This window comes from Thamnophis sirtalis, unplaced genomic scaffold (assembly GCF_051295495.1).
Source record: "Thamnophis sirtalis isolate CommonGarterSnake01/CBP01778 unplaced genomic scaffold, rThaSir2_p1.2 scaffold_4, whole genome shotgun sequence".
NCBI classification, from domain to species: Eukaryota; Metazoa; Chordata; class Lepidosauria; order Squamata; family Natricidae; genus Thamnophis; species Thamnophis sirtalis.
The window spans coordinates 1,814,400-1,828,921 of record NW_028261384.1 but is presented as its reverse complement, the minus strand read 5'-3'; the positions used below and the strand labels follow the sequence as shown (position 1 = coordinate 1,828,921).

Sequence of the window (14,522 nt, the reverse complement as noted above, 5' to 3'; positions counted from 1 at the left end):
GGGGCAACGCTGCTCCTCCCACGGGTCTTCGGAGGGTGGCAACCTGGAGAACTGGTAGGGCGTGGATTTTGGGGTGGAACAGGGCATCAGGGATGGGTAGGTGGACTCCAAAGTTGGCAGTTCTTGGACTGAAGGGGTCCTTGGGGCGCTCTTAGCATGGTGGTTTTCTTGCAGACATCTTGTGACCCAAATAGCTAACATCTCAGTGCTAAAAGGGCGAGGGGTTTGCTCTTATTTTCATATACCTCCGCTCGGGTCCTCTCACTGGGGTTTGGGAATGGCGGCTCTCTGGCTCTCAAATCCTGGTAGGACCCTGTGAGCATCTCCTCCCCCTTCCTTTGGTCCCCCAGAGTCCTCCGCAGGAGAAGAAGGCGCCCACCACCAGGTGAGAGAAGCCGGTGCCAATGGACCCCCACCCCCCTTCCTGGTGCATTCTCAGACTCCAATTTTTGTAGTCTGAAGTAATGACTGAGGAGACCGGTCTACTAACAACAGAATGGTTTATTCAACAGAAACTTAATCAAGTAACAGGCAACGAAAACCCCCGCCTGACAGCTATTTATACTGCCAGCTGTCAGACGGGGAACCAATGGGAGTACAGGGTTTCTCCTTCCAAGAAGCAGGCGCATCCTGGCCAATCAGAGGCGCCTTGCACAGCGCCATCTGCTGGCCAGGACACAACACCAATGACCCACCCCACAGCGGGCAAAGAGGTGAGAGCTTTCAGGCTTCCCCTGGGGACTTTGCTCATTAGACAGTCGCCAAACGGCCTCGCGCGACCCCTGGCTATGACGGCTATGACTGTCATAAATATGTCAGTTGGCAAGAATCCAAATTTTGATCACTTCACCGGGGGGGGGGATTTTCGCAATGTTTGTAAGTGTGAGAAACAGTCATAAGGGACTTTTTTCAGTGCCATTGCAACTTCCAATGGTCAGTAAATGAACTGTTATAACTCGAGGACCAGCTGTCAATCAATAATGCAGGGCTTAATTTTGGCCAAGCTCTCGTGTCGCCTTAAACCATGGTTTGCTTTCACTGCTGCAACGGTCGTAAGTGTGGAAACTGGTCCTACGTCCCTTTTTTCAGGGCTGCTGTAACTTCAAACAGTCACTAAATGAATTATTGTAAGTCGAGGACTACCTATAAATCAACAATGCTGGGCTTAATCTTGGCCAAGCACTTGTGTTGCATTAAACCATGGCAAGAAAGGTTGCAAAAGGAGGCAAAACTCACTTAACAACTGTCTCAATTGTCAAGGACTATCTGTGATCCTCATACAGGCAGCCCTCAACTTACGATGGTTCACTTAGTGACCATTTAAAGTTACAACGGCCCTGAAAAAACTGACTTATGACCTTTTTTCACACTTACGACCATTGTGGCATCTCTGTGGCCGTGTGATCAAAACTGAGATACTTGGCAACCGACTCGCATTTATGATGGTCGCAGCGTCCCGGAGTTCCACGATCCCATTTTGCGACCTTCCGATGAGCAAAATCAACAGGGAAGCCAGATTCACTTAATGACCATGTGTCTAACTTTAATAATTGTGGTGATTCACTTAATAATGGTGGTGAGAAACTCACTCAACAACCCAGACTAGAAGACCTCCAAGGGCCCTTCCCTTCTATGATTCTGTAAGGGTCTCTGCTCGAGCAGGGGGTTGGACTAGAGGACCTCTGAGGTCCCTTCCAGCTGTTATGATATGGTTCTCTAAGGTTCCTCTCCTCCCTTGCATTTCTCTGATCCTTCTTCTTTGTCCTCAAAAGGAGCAACATTGTAGGTAGGAAAGTAGTAAGTGAATCAAGGCTTGGTGCGTCAGTGAGAAAGTACGGAAGCAGATATCCAAAGCAAACATCTCATTATCTCTTCACCTGAAGGTTTGGGGTCCAGCAGGACATCCCTCCAAGTGGCTAATCATTGGCCAGAGACTGAAGGCCATTGCTCGGCCTTATGCTAACAATCCAGATGTGTCCACAATACCCCGTTAACGGGAAACCAGAAGTCAAAGTCCAGCCACGGAGCATAGACAACTCGGCGGGTTCTCAACTCAAGCGATCCTGCCTCGAATCTTGTGGACAAAGACGGCCATGAAGAAGCTTTGGTTGATCTCGGCCTTCCTCTTGGCTTTGGTGGTTGAGACGGCGGTCAGCGTTCCAGTGAGTCCACACTGCCCGTGGTTAACGGGGTCGGCTGGGTGGGTCAGTTTAGAAGACGTTTCTTGTGGGTTAGGATTTAGGGTTAGGGGGCTCTTCCTCAGTGGTTTCCCTGCAGATGTTTCATGACCCAACTAGGGAACAGCATCAGGGCTAGATGGGAGTGGGGTTTGCGGAGAGGAGGAAGAGGAGGAGGAGCAGGAGGAGGAAGAGGAAAAAGACGCTGGTTTTCCTTCCTCTGTTTTCAACTGGCCGAGGGCTAGCAAAAACAATCTGAAAGCAAAACCAAAGGAGAAACGTTTCCCCTTTTGCATTTGAGCATGGAAGAAGGAGAAAGGGAAAGAAGAAAGACAAAGAAAAAGATGGGAAGAGAGCAAGGAAGGAAAAAGAAGGAGAGGGGGGAAGGAAGAAGAAAGGAGGAGGGAATGAAAAAGAGAGAGAATGCTTAGTGGGGGAAACTGAAAGTAACCAACCTAAGTCTGCCTCTCAGAGACTCCGCTTCAAGGCCGTTTTCCCCAGGAAAGGAATGGAGGCACAAGACAGCCTGCACTCAGAACGGCCGTTCCAAAAAACATCTTCTTTGAACATGATTGGACAATGGAGTGGGGTGGAGGGAGCAATGTTGGGATGTGCCTAAGACGGGAAGGTTCCACCCAGGGATTTGCCAGTCGCAAATTTCAGTTCTGGCTTTGCTTTATCATACTCCACTTGACCGTTAGTAGACTAAACCTTTATCGACCAATGAAGTTAAAGGTCAGTTTGGCTTAAATGTTCAAGTTGGGGCAGGATTGCTATCAGGCCTTGCCCAGCCTGTACAATGTTTATCTATTGTAAGAAAAAAATGCCTCTCGTTTCATTTTATTTATAATTATTTATATTTTGCACTTCTTTTACTGCCCACCTAGCTGCTTAATGGCAGTGGGGTTCACTTAACAACTGTGGCAAAAGAGGACGTAAAATTAGGTACAGCTGAGTTTAGCAACCTAAAAATCCTGTCCCAATGGCTGCATACAGGTATGCAGCTATTCCTTGACTTATGACCAGAATTGAGCCCAACATTTCTGCTACTAAGCAAGACACTTGCTCAGTGCATTTTGCATTCTTTTACCCCCATTCCTGCCCCCGTTGTTAAACAAATCACTGCAGCCATTAAGCTGAAACACAGTTCTTAAGAAAATCTGGTTTCCTCACTGAGTTTGTTTGCCGGAAGGATTGAGTGACCTGGGGACACTTCAACCGTCATAAGTATGAGTCTGTTGCCAAGCATATGAATTTTGATCCTGTGACCCCGGGTCACTGCAACCGTCATAAATACAAGTCAGTTGCCAAGCGTTTATCATTGTGAAAAAGTCAAGGCCAAGTGAAGTAACAGAAGAAGGGGCTTCGGAGCTCTGTGGTAGAGATAGTCCTTGATTACGGGTCACAATGGAGCCCCAACTTGATGTCATTAGGTGAGTCTTGCCCCGTTTTACGACCTTTCTTGCCACGGTTGTTAAGTGAATCGCCACAGTTGATAAGTTAGTCAGCCGGTCACTAAGCAAATCGAGCTCCCCCCCCCCTTAACTGTGCTGGTCCGAAGGTCGCAAGAGAGGATCACACGATCCCTGGGAAATAGCAATGGTTGTAAAACTGAACCAGTGGCCCAGGATTTGAATTTAAATCACATGATCGCGAGTGAACGGATGTAAGTCGTAACTGTGAAAAATGGTCATAAGTCACCTTTTTTTCTGGGCCGTTGCAACTTGGAACAGTCACTAAATGAACCATTGTATATGGGCTCACTGGGGAAAGCTTTTCTTGAAGCTGTGGGAACTGGAGGTTTAAGAAGATGCACGTTTTATAAAATGAGAATGAAGGAAGTTTGATGGACAAGGAAGCGGCCACACATCGAACGGAGGAATAAACTTGGTTGACTCTTATCTTCATCAGGAATGAGAACCAAAAGGCCAAACCAATATTTGAAGAAGCCACGACTTCCTTGAGAAGGTGGCAAAAACCAGAAGGTTAGGATCGGATCAAGTTCAGGAGAACCTCAAAAAAAAAAAAGGACTTTCAAGAACATAACGCAGTTTACGAAGAGGTCCTGTAGACGTGGCATGGTTTGCCAGAAGTGCAACTGAGGGGCATGGCCGTAAAGTCAGAAGCCTTAATCGAATTCAAACTTCAGGGTAGAGTTGGAAGGGACCTCAGAGGTCTTCTAGTCCAGCCCCCTGCTCAAGGAGGAGATCCTTAGAAGATCATAGAATTCAGCGAGTTGAAAGGGACCTTGGAGGTCTTGCAGACTAGAAGACCTCCAAGGGCCCTTCCCTTCTATGATTCTGTAAGGGTCTCTGCTCGAGCAGGGGGTTGGACTAGAGGACCTCCGAGGTCCCTTCCAGCTGTTATTATATGGTTCTGTAAGATTCCTCTCCTCCTTGCATTTCTTTTGATCCTTCTTCTTTGTCCTAAAAAGGAACAACATTGTACGTAGGAAGGTAGTAAGTGAATCAAAGCTTGGTGCGTCACAGAGAAAGTACGGAAGCAGATATCCAAAGCAAACATCTCATTATCTTTTCACCTGAAGGTTTGGGGTCCAGCAGGACATCCCTCCAAGTGGCTAATCATTGGCCAGAGACTGAAGGCCGTTGCTCGGCCTTATGCTAACAATCCAGATGTGTCCACAATACCCCGTTAACGGGAAACCAGAAGTCAAAGTCCAGCGACGGAGCGTAGACAACTCGGCGGGCTCTCAACTCAAGCGCTCCTGCCTCGAATCTTGTGGAGAAAGACGGCCATGAAGAAGCTTTGGTTGATCTCAGCCTTCCTCTTGGCTTTGGTGGTTGAGACGGCGGTCAGCGTTCCAGTGAGTCCACACTGCCCGTGGTTAACGGGGACAGCTGGGTGGGTCAGCTGAGAAGATGTTTCTTGTGGGTTAGGATTTAGGGTTAGGGGGCTCTTCCTCAGTGGTTTCCCTGCAGACGTTTCATAAGCCAACTAGGGAACATCATCAGTGCTTGGAGGGAAGGGGAGAAGGAGGAGGATGGGGAGGAGGGATGTGGGATCCTTGGGGGTCTCTGAGCTTGGTGGTTGTCTTGTAGACATTTCATGACCCAACTGTGTAACAACATCAGGGCTAGAAGACAGGGAGGTTGTTTCCTACCTGGACTGATCTGGAATGGGTTTAGTGGGCTCTGCTAATCTCAGTCTGAAGAGATGATGGGTATTGTAGTCAGACAGCCGGATTGGAACAGGCTGCCTTAACCTGAAAAGTTTCTCCAGCCGGCTGGTAAAGAGGGGTGTTTTTTCTTTTTTGCAGAGACGCTGTGGTCGTTACGGATGTTACTCCTCCATCGCATTTGGAATACCGCTTGACAAGGTAGAACCAGTGGTGGGTTTCAATTTTTTTTACAACTATTCTGTAGGTGTGGCCTGTTTTGTGGAAGTGGCTCAGCGGTCATGTGACCATGTAGGCGTGGCCAATTTGAAAAATGTGCTGAAACTCACTTAACAACACTTTTGCTTAGTAACCAAAATTTTGGACTCAATTGTGGTCATAAGTCCTTTCTTTCTTTCTTTCTTTCTTTCTTTCTTTCTTTCTTTCTTTCTTTCTTTCTTTCTTTCTTTCTCTCTCTCTCTCTCTTTCTTTCTTTCTTTCTCTTTCTTTTTTTCTCTCTCTCTCTTTATCTCTCTCTCCTTTCTTCCTTCCTTTTGCATCTCTCTCTCTCCCTTTATCTTTCTTTCATCTCCCTCTCCCACTTTCTTTTTCTTTCTTTCTTTCTCTCTCTCTCTCAGTTTGTCTCTCACTCTCTGTGTGGCTCTTTGCCTCTATCTCCCTCCCTCTGTGTCTCTCTCTGTCATTCTCTCTGTGTGTCTGTCTCTGTCTCTGTGCGTCTGTCTCTCTCTGTCTCTCCCTCTGTATCTCCTCCCTGCCTCTGTGTGTATCTGTTTCCCACTCTGTGTGTCTGTGTGTCTGTCTGCCTGTCTCTGTCTGTCTCTCTCCCCCCCCCTCTCTCTCTGTAAGCCGCTGTCACACCTGTCGTCCTGGATCAGGCTGAGCTGCCTGTCCTTCTTCAACACCTCCGGGGGGTGCACATCCATCGTAAAATCCATCGGGTCGTCCAAAGTAGCGGGGCTCAGCAGGACCTTGGCTGAATGCGTGCAAACGCTCAAGTCCGCTGCTCGCCACTCCACAGCTAATTGCAAAGTTCTCTCTGGAGATTCTGCCGGGCAGAGGCAGCGCTCCCCTCTCGAGCTTCGGTGAAGGGGATCTTTTTCTGCGGGAGGGAGCCTGGAATTTCCCCGCTGAAGTAGAAGGGGAGGCTTTCAAGCTAGTCTGATCCTGCTTGAAAAGGCTGCTGTGACGGAGCAAAGGGTTCCCTGGCTGAGGATTCCCTCCTTCAGTGTGTCTCTGGAATCCCCCCCCTTTTTTTACAGAAGGAAAAGGTTTTTTGACTGGACAGCTCGACAGGATCAAGGCCGTTCTGCTCCTCCTTCGCGCTGCCCTCCTCTCTCTGATAGCTGCCTGGTTAAAAAGGAGGAGGAGCCCACCTGAGAGACCACCTCCTGCCATTTACCTCCCAGAGACCAATAAGATCACACAGATTAGGCCTCCTCCAGGTTCCATCTGCCGGTCAATGTCGGTTGGCGACTCCCCGGGGGAGGGCCTTCTCTGTAGCTGCTCCAGCCCTATGGAACAATCTCCCCGTAGAGATCCGGACCCTTACTACTCTTCCGGCCTTCCGCAAAGCGATTAAGACCTGGCTGTTCCGGCAGGCCTGGGGCTGTTGATTTTATCCAGCCCCACTCTAAGCGGTATGCATGATGTGTAATTTTAATGTTTGTTTCTTTTAATTTTTATATACGTCCCCCCGTTTTTATCTGTAAGCCGCCCAGAGTCTCTAGGGAGTGGGCGGCATACAAATGCTAATAAACCTTAAACCATCCAAGAAGACGAAGAACGCGATGGGGATCCCTGTCCCCGTGGATGGGCTTTGGACCAGCGGAGCCTCCTCTTCCTCCTTTTTAACCAGGCGATCTTCAGCTGCAGCATAACCGCACAGGCCCTCTTCTCTCTGATAGCCGCCTGGTTTGAAAGGAGGAGGCTCTCCACTGGATCCTCCTCGCATTCCTCGTCTTCCCGGATGGGCTCCTCCTCCTTTTGAACCAGGCGGCTATCAGAGAGAAGAGGGCAGCGCCTGCCCGTGGGCTTGTGCAGCAGCCGAATCCTCACCTCCTGTTCTTCGGCTGCTGTACAAGCCCAAGGGCACGTGTTGCCCAGTTTGCTGAATTCAGCGCGGCTTCAGAGAAAGAGCGTGCGAGAAAGCCGCCCCCATCCCCGCAGCCTGAATGTTTGAATGAAGGAGGCTGCAGGCTCCCTTGTCCTCGGCTATGCGATTTCCTTTCGTTCTCTGCTGCCCGAACGAGTGAATGACACAGAGGGAGAACGAAAGGAGATCGCGTCGGGTGGGGGAAGCGAACCAAGCATTCCGGTACATTCCGCCACCGGAGGAAGGGGTTCTAAAACATACGCTCAATTTCACGAACGGGTTCTAGCGTACCGGTTAGGACAGGCTGAAACCCACCCCTGCACTGCAACCAAACTGACCTGGAACAAGGAGCGACTGCTTCCTCCGCCCGCTTCTTCGAATGGCAGGCCTTAAACGCGGATCTTTCCTCGCCACTTTATGAGGTTGGGCCCGGACTTGCTTTCTGAGCACGGGGCTACTGGCGGTAGTTTGCACGGAAGCCCGGTGAAGTCCTTTGCTAGCAGGCAGGTTCTAGGACGCCTGCCGCCACCAACGGACCTTCCCGAAGTCGCTTTTTTGAGCACGGGGAAAACGGATGGTATTTTGTCCCTTCTGTCCCCATGTTGCTCAGAAAAGCAACTCCGGGAAGGTCCTTTGGTGGCGGCAGGCATCCTAGAACATACCTGATAGCAAAGGACCTTCCTGAAGTCGCTTTTTTGAGCAACGGGGAGCGAGAAGGGACAAAATACCGTCTAGCCGGGATGGGTATACAGGGCTGGGGGCAGGGCGGGCTTAATTCTGGGTCCGGTGACCAACCGGTTCACGAGAACTGGCGGGGACCAGCAGCAACCCACCCTTGAGCAGAACCAATCTGGATCCCGCCGATGAGGCTGGGGTTTGCCTCGGGAGCGTAGGATCCATTCCCTGGGATCGAGTCTAGGGCACAGGGATTGAATGCAGATTGAATCTGCATGGGATGAACACCGTCGAATCCGGCTGGTACCCCAATTCTGAAAGGATGACTTTGCCTTACAAAATCACCCCCTTCTCCCCATAACCCTGCGATTTTGTGGCAAGGGTGTCTACAGTGATTGGTTAAAAATGAAAGTCACAACAGTTGTGCAACCTGTAGGAGATGACCCGGCTGAGCCCAAAGGAGGGGTCAAAAATGTCATCAGTTACGAGTCCCTGCACAGATAATTCCAGCCTGCCTTGAATTCCTTCTATTCTTATCTCCCACTCATTTCCTTTCACCATTAGTAGGCCAGATTCTTGTAGAGAGCTAAAGCTTGCAGTAAATCTTGATCCTCATTTGAACTGACTGAATCTCTCGGTTTCCCCAGTGCTTCACATAACCAAAGCTCGGCAGTGCAGTTAAAAAACGTAACCGGCGGCCAACAGCTTGACCTTTTTGACCTAGGAAGCCTTTTGTCTGGGACAAAATTCAGATTCTAATGGAATCCCTCAGATTCTGCAGCCACATCTCCTTGTCTCCTGGATCGCAGATGACGAAAAGGCAGTCTTTGCATCTTCTGTGTGACCCCTCTGGAGACCCCTGCATCTTACATGGTCCTTAACTCTCCTTTGCTTAACGCTCCCCAATCCCCAGGCCGCAGCTCGCTATCGGGGCCCAAGTCCTGTGTAACTGGGTTGCAGAAGTGGCGGGCAAGCACGTGTGTCCTCAATTGTGTGAACTACAAGCAAGCATGGGAGCACATGCTTCCATTTGTGCAACCATGGGTGCGCGAGTGGCATGCGTGTGTGTCCATCACTCACACAAAGGAAGCTGTGCACGCTTGCCCGCCACTCGTGTGGAAGCATCCTCTCCCCCCACCTGGCCAGAAAGGTTGGGGGATTCCATCTTCTTCCCCACTCTGAGCGTTTCTTATGCTGAGCAAAGACATTTTGCACCTTGGGAGGGGGGGCTGTCCCCAAGTTCTGCCTTCTAACGCCTGGTTTTCCCCCCAGTTGGAGGGCCGACTGATAGATGACTTGGCCGAATTCCCGACTCCTCGACCTGCTCTTGAGGTATGTGTCAAGGTTCCGACTGAAGAACCCAACCAGGCAAGCCCGCTCGAGATGATACAATCTCCGAACGCAAAATTATGTTGAGTACCTCATTTCAGCACGGCGGAAGCCAAACCAACTCTGGCTAATTCCCACGCAATCCACATACTTCGAATATAGCATTCCCCCTCCCACTATTAGAGCAGGTCACACTGTCCAATTATGAGAAAATGCCCCTGGGGTTTAGGAAACACCTGCGTAAGTGTCCTTGGTTCTCAGGATTCGACTTCTTAATGTCTGGAGGTTACGTTCCATTTCCCCCATTCCTCTCCCCCCCCCCAGTTCATTGGCAAGTTGAGAAGCGAAAGTGGTTGCAACAGCATAAAGTGCGCTTCAAACAAACCGGCAAAACAATTAACCAGTGGAACTGCTTGCCACCAGAACTTGTGGATGCTCCATCACTGGAGGCTTTTAAGAAGAGACTGGGCAACCATTTGTAAGGGTCACCTGCATGAGCAGGGGGTTGGACTAGAAGACCTCCAAGGTCCCTTCCAACTCTGTAATTCTGTCAGGGTCTCCTGCTTGAGCAGGAGGTCGCACTAGATGAGCTCCAAGGTGCCTTCCAGCTCTATTCAGCAACTTGGTATGCAACTCCCTCTTTCTTCTCCCAGCTGGATGACCCTGAGGCAGCATCGAGAGAAGGTGCAGTCTCTACTTTCGATTCCCCAAGCGTGTCTCTCCTCATCCTCCCTCCATAGTCCTGGCCTCTGGGCTATGGACCAAAGAGAGAGTGTTGGTGGCATCTGTTGTTGCCTGAGAGTGTAGGATAGAAATCCTAAAGTGAGAGCTGACAGATAGATCAGGGGCTGCTCAAGTTCCCCTCCGTTCTCCAGGAAAGCAGTTCTTAATTGGCGTCTGCCTTCTCAATCCATCCATCAGAAAAGAGCTGGAAGGGATCTTGGAGGTCTTCTAGTCCAGCCCACTGCCCAAGCAGGAGACACGATACCATTGCAGGGAAGTGACTGACCTGTCTCTTCTTCCAAACCTCCCGCTGATGGAGCACCCACAACCTCTGGTTGTTAGCGTTCCAAGTATCATGCAGAATTAAATCAGAGTCCAAGGCAAAACAACCCTTAAAGTTCCAATTTAATAAGTCAGACATCTTGGCACATCTGTGGAATCCCAATTCTGAAAGTTACCTAGGATTCCTACCCAGTTGAAAGTTTGTGATCTTGTCCCCACCCCCACAAATCCATCACATGGTCCAATCTTCTTCTTCCACACTGGCATCTCCACCCAGCTGGTTCTGGTCAGGTGTACTGGTGCGGAGACAAAAGATGACCTTGGGCTTTTAGGAAAGAATGACAACAATACATTCCACAATCCTACTCCTTCCTATTCCCCCCTCCGAACTACTACACTAAGGAAACAGCATAAGGCAATAGAGAGAGAGTGTGGAAGGCCAAAGATCCTAAAAGGGATATAACTGCAGGCCTGACAGTGGTGGCAAGCGGTTCCACCGGATAATTGTCCTCCCGGTAAGAGGTTTCTTCTCAATTCCAGCTTGCTTCTCTCCTGGATGAGTTTCCATCTGTCGCTTCTCATCTTGCCTTCTGGTCCTTAGGACAATGACCCCCCCCCCTCTTTTTTGGGGCACCCCCCCCTCCCAAAATACTGGAATGCTGCTATAGTGTCCTTCTTTTCTCCAATCTGGTGAAGTCGCAGCCTTTCTCCCGGTTGGGAGATTTCCTTAGTGTCCTCTCCTCCCACAGATCCCAAGTGTCGAAGAATTCCCGTCAGACCTTTGGGAACGGCTACAGCGTATCAAGGTATGTTTGGGATTGAAGAGGTTCCGGGTTGGGTGGGGAGACTCGGCGCGCAACAAGTCGCACAGCCTAACTCAACATGGGGAGAACTTGGAACCCAGAAGTTCCTTGCCACCTGCTTTGGCTCTGGGGAGGGGATGGGCAGAGGTGGCATTCAGCCGGTTCAGACTGGTTCACCCAAATTGGTGGTGGAAATCGTGGCTGGGCCTGCCTGGCTCTATGTGGTCCTATTTAGAAGGGCCTCTCCTTCCTCTGTGCAGAAAAGTCCCCAAACTCGGAATGGGGTGTGTGGGTGTTTGCGCCTGCTTGGCTGTCGGTAGTTTGTAGGGCGCCGAGTTGTTTCCACATCGAGTTAGCCAGTACGATTTGTTCCGTACTGACCCTGCCGCGCCGAGTCAGCAGGTCCAAACCAGCTGCGCCCACCAGACGATGCACCCGCCAGATGACGGCCGCGTGGCTGTGCCGAGTCAACCGTGCTGAGTCAGCAGCACTCAGCCAGATGCGCCAAGCTGGTCACACTTACCCAGTCACGCCACTTGGCCGCCGCGAATCGTCTGCTTCCATTCCCTGCTAACCAACCCCACACCCGCCGTTTTGATCTTCCCTTCTGCAGATTGACGGTGCCGCTACTGAGGATGGCGAAGACGCGATTTGATGCATGTCGATTCCGGCACACAAGTACGTCAAAGAGCCGAAGAGGTGTAGAAGGGTTTCGGGATGGGTTTGCGGGGATTCAAAGGAATTTCTCTTTTTTTTTAAAAAAGATACTAATTTGATTCAACGTTGAAATTGAAAAGGTAAAAGTTAATGCAAAAATTTTAAAAATATGAAAAGAATACAAGGAAAAAACAGAAGGTGCGGAGAAGAGAAAAGAACAAATAGAGAAAGAAAGAGAGGAAGAAAGGAAATAGAAAAGAAAGAAACAAGACTATTGATTTATTGATTTATATATTTGCTTTTATTGATTTTCTGATTTATTGATTTTCTGATTTATTGATTTACGGATTTATTGATTTACTGATTTATTGAATTACGGATTTACTAATATATTTATAAAATATATTGGCTGACCATCTTACCTCAGAAAAACCGTGGGCGGCTTACAATAATGAAAGATAAAAACTGAAGATAGTAAGGAAAATGGAAAAGAAATATATTTTTAAAAGTCTTTCTGTCTTTCTGTCTTTCTGTCTTTCTGTCTTTCTGTCTGTCTGTCTGTCTATCTATCTCTTCAGTAATTTATCATCAATCATTTAATATCCATCTATATTTATCCATCCATCTATCCATCATCTACCTCTCTCTATCCTATCTACATATCACATCTATCTATCTATCTATCTATCTATCTATCTATCTATCTATCTATCTATCTATCTATCATCTATCTATCTATCTATCTATCTATCTATCTATCTATCTTCTATCTGTCTGTCTCTGTCTGTCTGTCTGTCTGTCTGTCTCAATAACTTATCATCAATCATTTAATATCTATCCATCTATATTTATCCATCCATCTATCCATCATCCATGTCTGTCTCTGTCCATATCTGTCTGTCTGTCTGTCTGTCTGTCTGTCTGTCTGTCTGTCTGTCTGTCTATCTATCTATCTATCTATCTATCTATCTATCTATCATCTATCTATCTATCTATCCTGTCTGTCTGTCTGTCAGTCAATCAATCAATCAATCAATCATCTATCTATCAGGATATGTTTGTATATAGATTATAGCAAAAGTGTAATTTTAGAGAATAACATTGGAAGATACCTCAGAGGTCATCTAGCCCAACCCACTGCTCAAATAGGAGACCCCAGACCAGGGGTGTCAAACTCAAGGCCTACATGGGATGCTTAAATCTGGCCATGGGCCTGGCCTGCAAATATCAGGAGGAACCACCTGTGGCGCCTCTCCTGGCCAAAATGGATGGCGGTGGCTGCGCAGTCTCTTTCTCGTGTGCTCCACAGACCCCAGTAACCACGATTTTGTAAAAGACTAATCATAAACTCAGTCACACGCTAAACCAAGATCCTTGAAGGAAGCCTTGAAGGTTGTGAGTGGTCTGGAGGAGGAAGAACCCCCCTCCCCAACAGATAGACTATGCTTTGATCTGGCTGCTTTCAGGATCCCCCCCCGCCCTCAGACCCAGATCTTGACTGGTATCTTCCAACCTCTCCTTCCTTTTCCTGCAGGCTCTGGGCTCAAAGATCAGGACAAGGAATTCAACTCTGCTTCCAGAATTTTCTCCCAATAATCTGAGCGCATTCCCCATACAGGCAGTCCTCGACTTACAACAGTTGGCTTAGCAATGTCCCCGAACGACGGGACCTATGACCCCTTTCTCACGCTTACGACTATACTCATGTGATTTGAATGCTTGGACAGCCAACTCACATTTATGACCCCGGGGTCACGCTATCCCTCGCCCCTTTTTACAACCTTTCGACCAACAAAGTCAACAGGAAATCCCAATTCACTTAACGACTGGGTGACTTTCTTAACCACCGCTGGGATTCCCGGTGAGAAAAAACCCGGGAAAGGGGACGAAATTCACTGAACCCGTTTCTCACTTAGCAACACTTGTGTGGGGCTCAGCTGGGGTCATAAGTCGAGGACTAGCTGTATGGCGGAGTCTCCTCTTCCGGATATAAGCATGAAGACAAAAAAGACTCCGCATCTCAAATCAAGATTATGCTTTTTACAATCAAACAGTACTCAATGGACCGATTTCGCAAATAAAAAGTTGAAATTCTGAATTTTCACCCTTCCGCTTGTATCATTTACAAACATGGTTTAAATTTACTTCCTGTCCTGCTTACCTGAAGATTTTCCAGAAAAACCTATGGAAACTTTCTCTCTCTATCCCCTCCCTCCCCCGTCTCCCTTTCGCCATAATCCCTTCTGAGTATATTGAGGGCTTCTCCACATCTGGTATCTGAAATGGTCCACCTTTAGGTCTGGAGATAAAAGCAAATGAAGAAACCAAACCCGCTTTCTAGATATAAGAGATCATGTTGACCATATTTGGGGTGAAGGGGTAGCATCTTCCCATACTTGAGGGGCTGTCACAGAGAATAGGGGGTCATTCTCCAAAGCACTAGAAGGTAGAAGAAGAAGAAGCAATGGATGGAAACCCATCAAGGAGAGAAGCTACCTAGAACTAAGGAGAAATTTCCTGCTGAAGGTGAGGACAATTAACTAGTGGGACATCTCCAGAAGTTGTGGGTGCTCCAAATCTCCAACTGGAGTTCTTCAAGAACAGATTGGACAGTTGGTGGTGCAATACTGGAAGAAGGAAGATTTGCC

The 14,522-nt window shown here is 48.6% G+C and overlaps 2 long non-coding RNA genes across 2 annotated transcripts; both read left to right on the top strand.

Annotated features, from left to right (window-relative positions):
• The first annotated feature begins 1,854 nt into the window (after positions 1 to 1,854).
• LOC148045731 (uncharacterized) lies at positions 1,855 to 5,692 on the top strand. Its single transcript, XR_015696308.1, has 3 exons — positions 1,855 to 2,162; positions 4,612 to 5,001; positions 5,455 to 5,692. It is a non-coding gene; the product is annotated as an uncharacterized LOC148045731 (long non-coding RNA).
• A 5,424-nt stretch (positions 5,693 to 11,116) lies between these two features.
• Positions 11,117 to 13,972, top strand: LOC148045730 (uncharacterized). The gene is made up of 3 exons (XR_015696304.1): positions 11,117 to 11,220; positions 11,831 to 11,895; positions 13,409 to 13,972. It is a non-coding gene; the product is annotated as an uncharacterized LOC148045730 (long non-coding RNA).
• Positions 13,973 to 14,522: the final 550 nt, after the last annotated feature.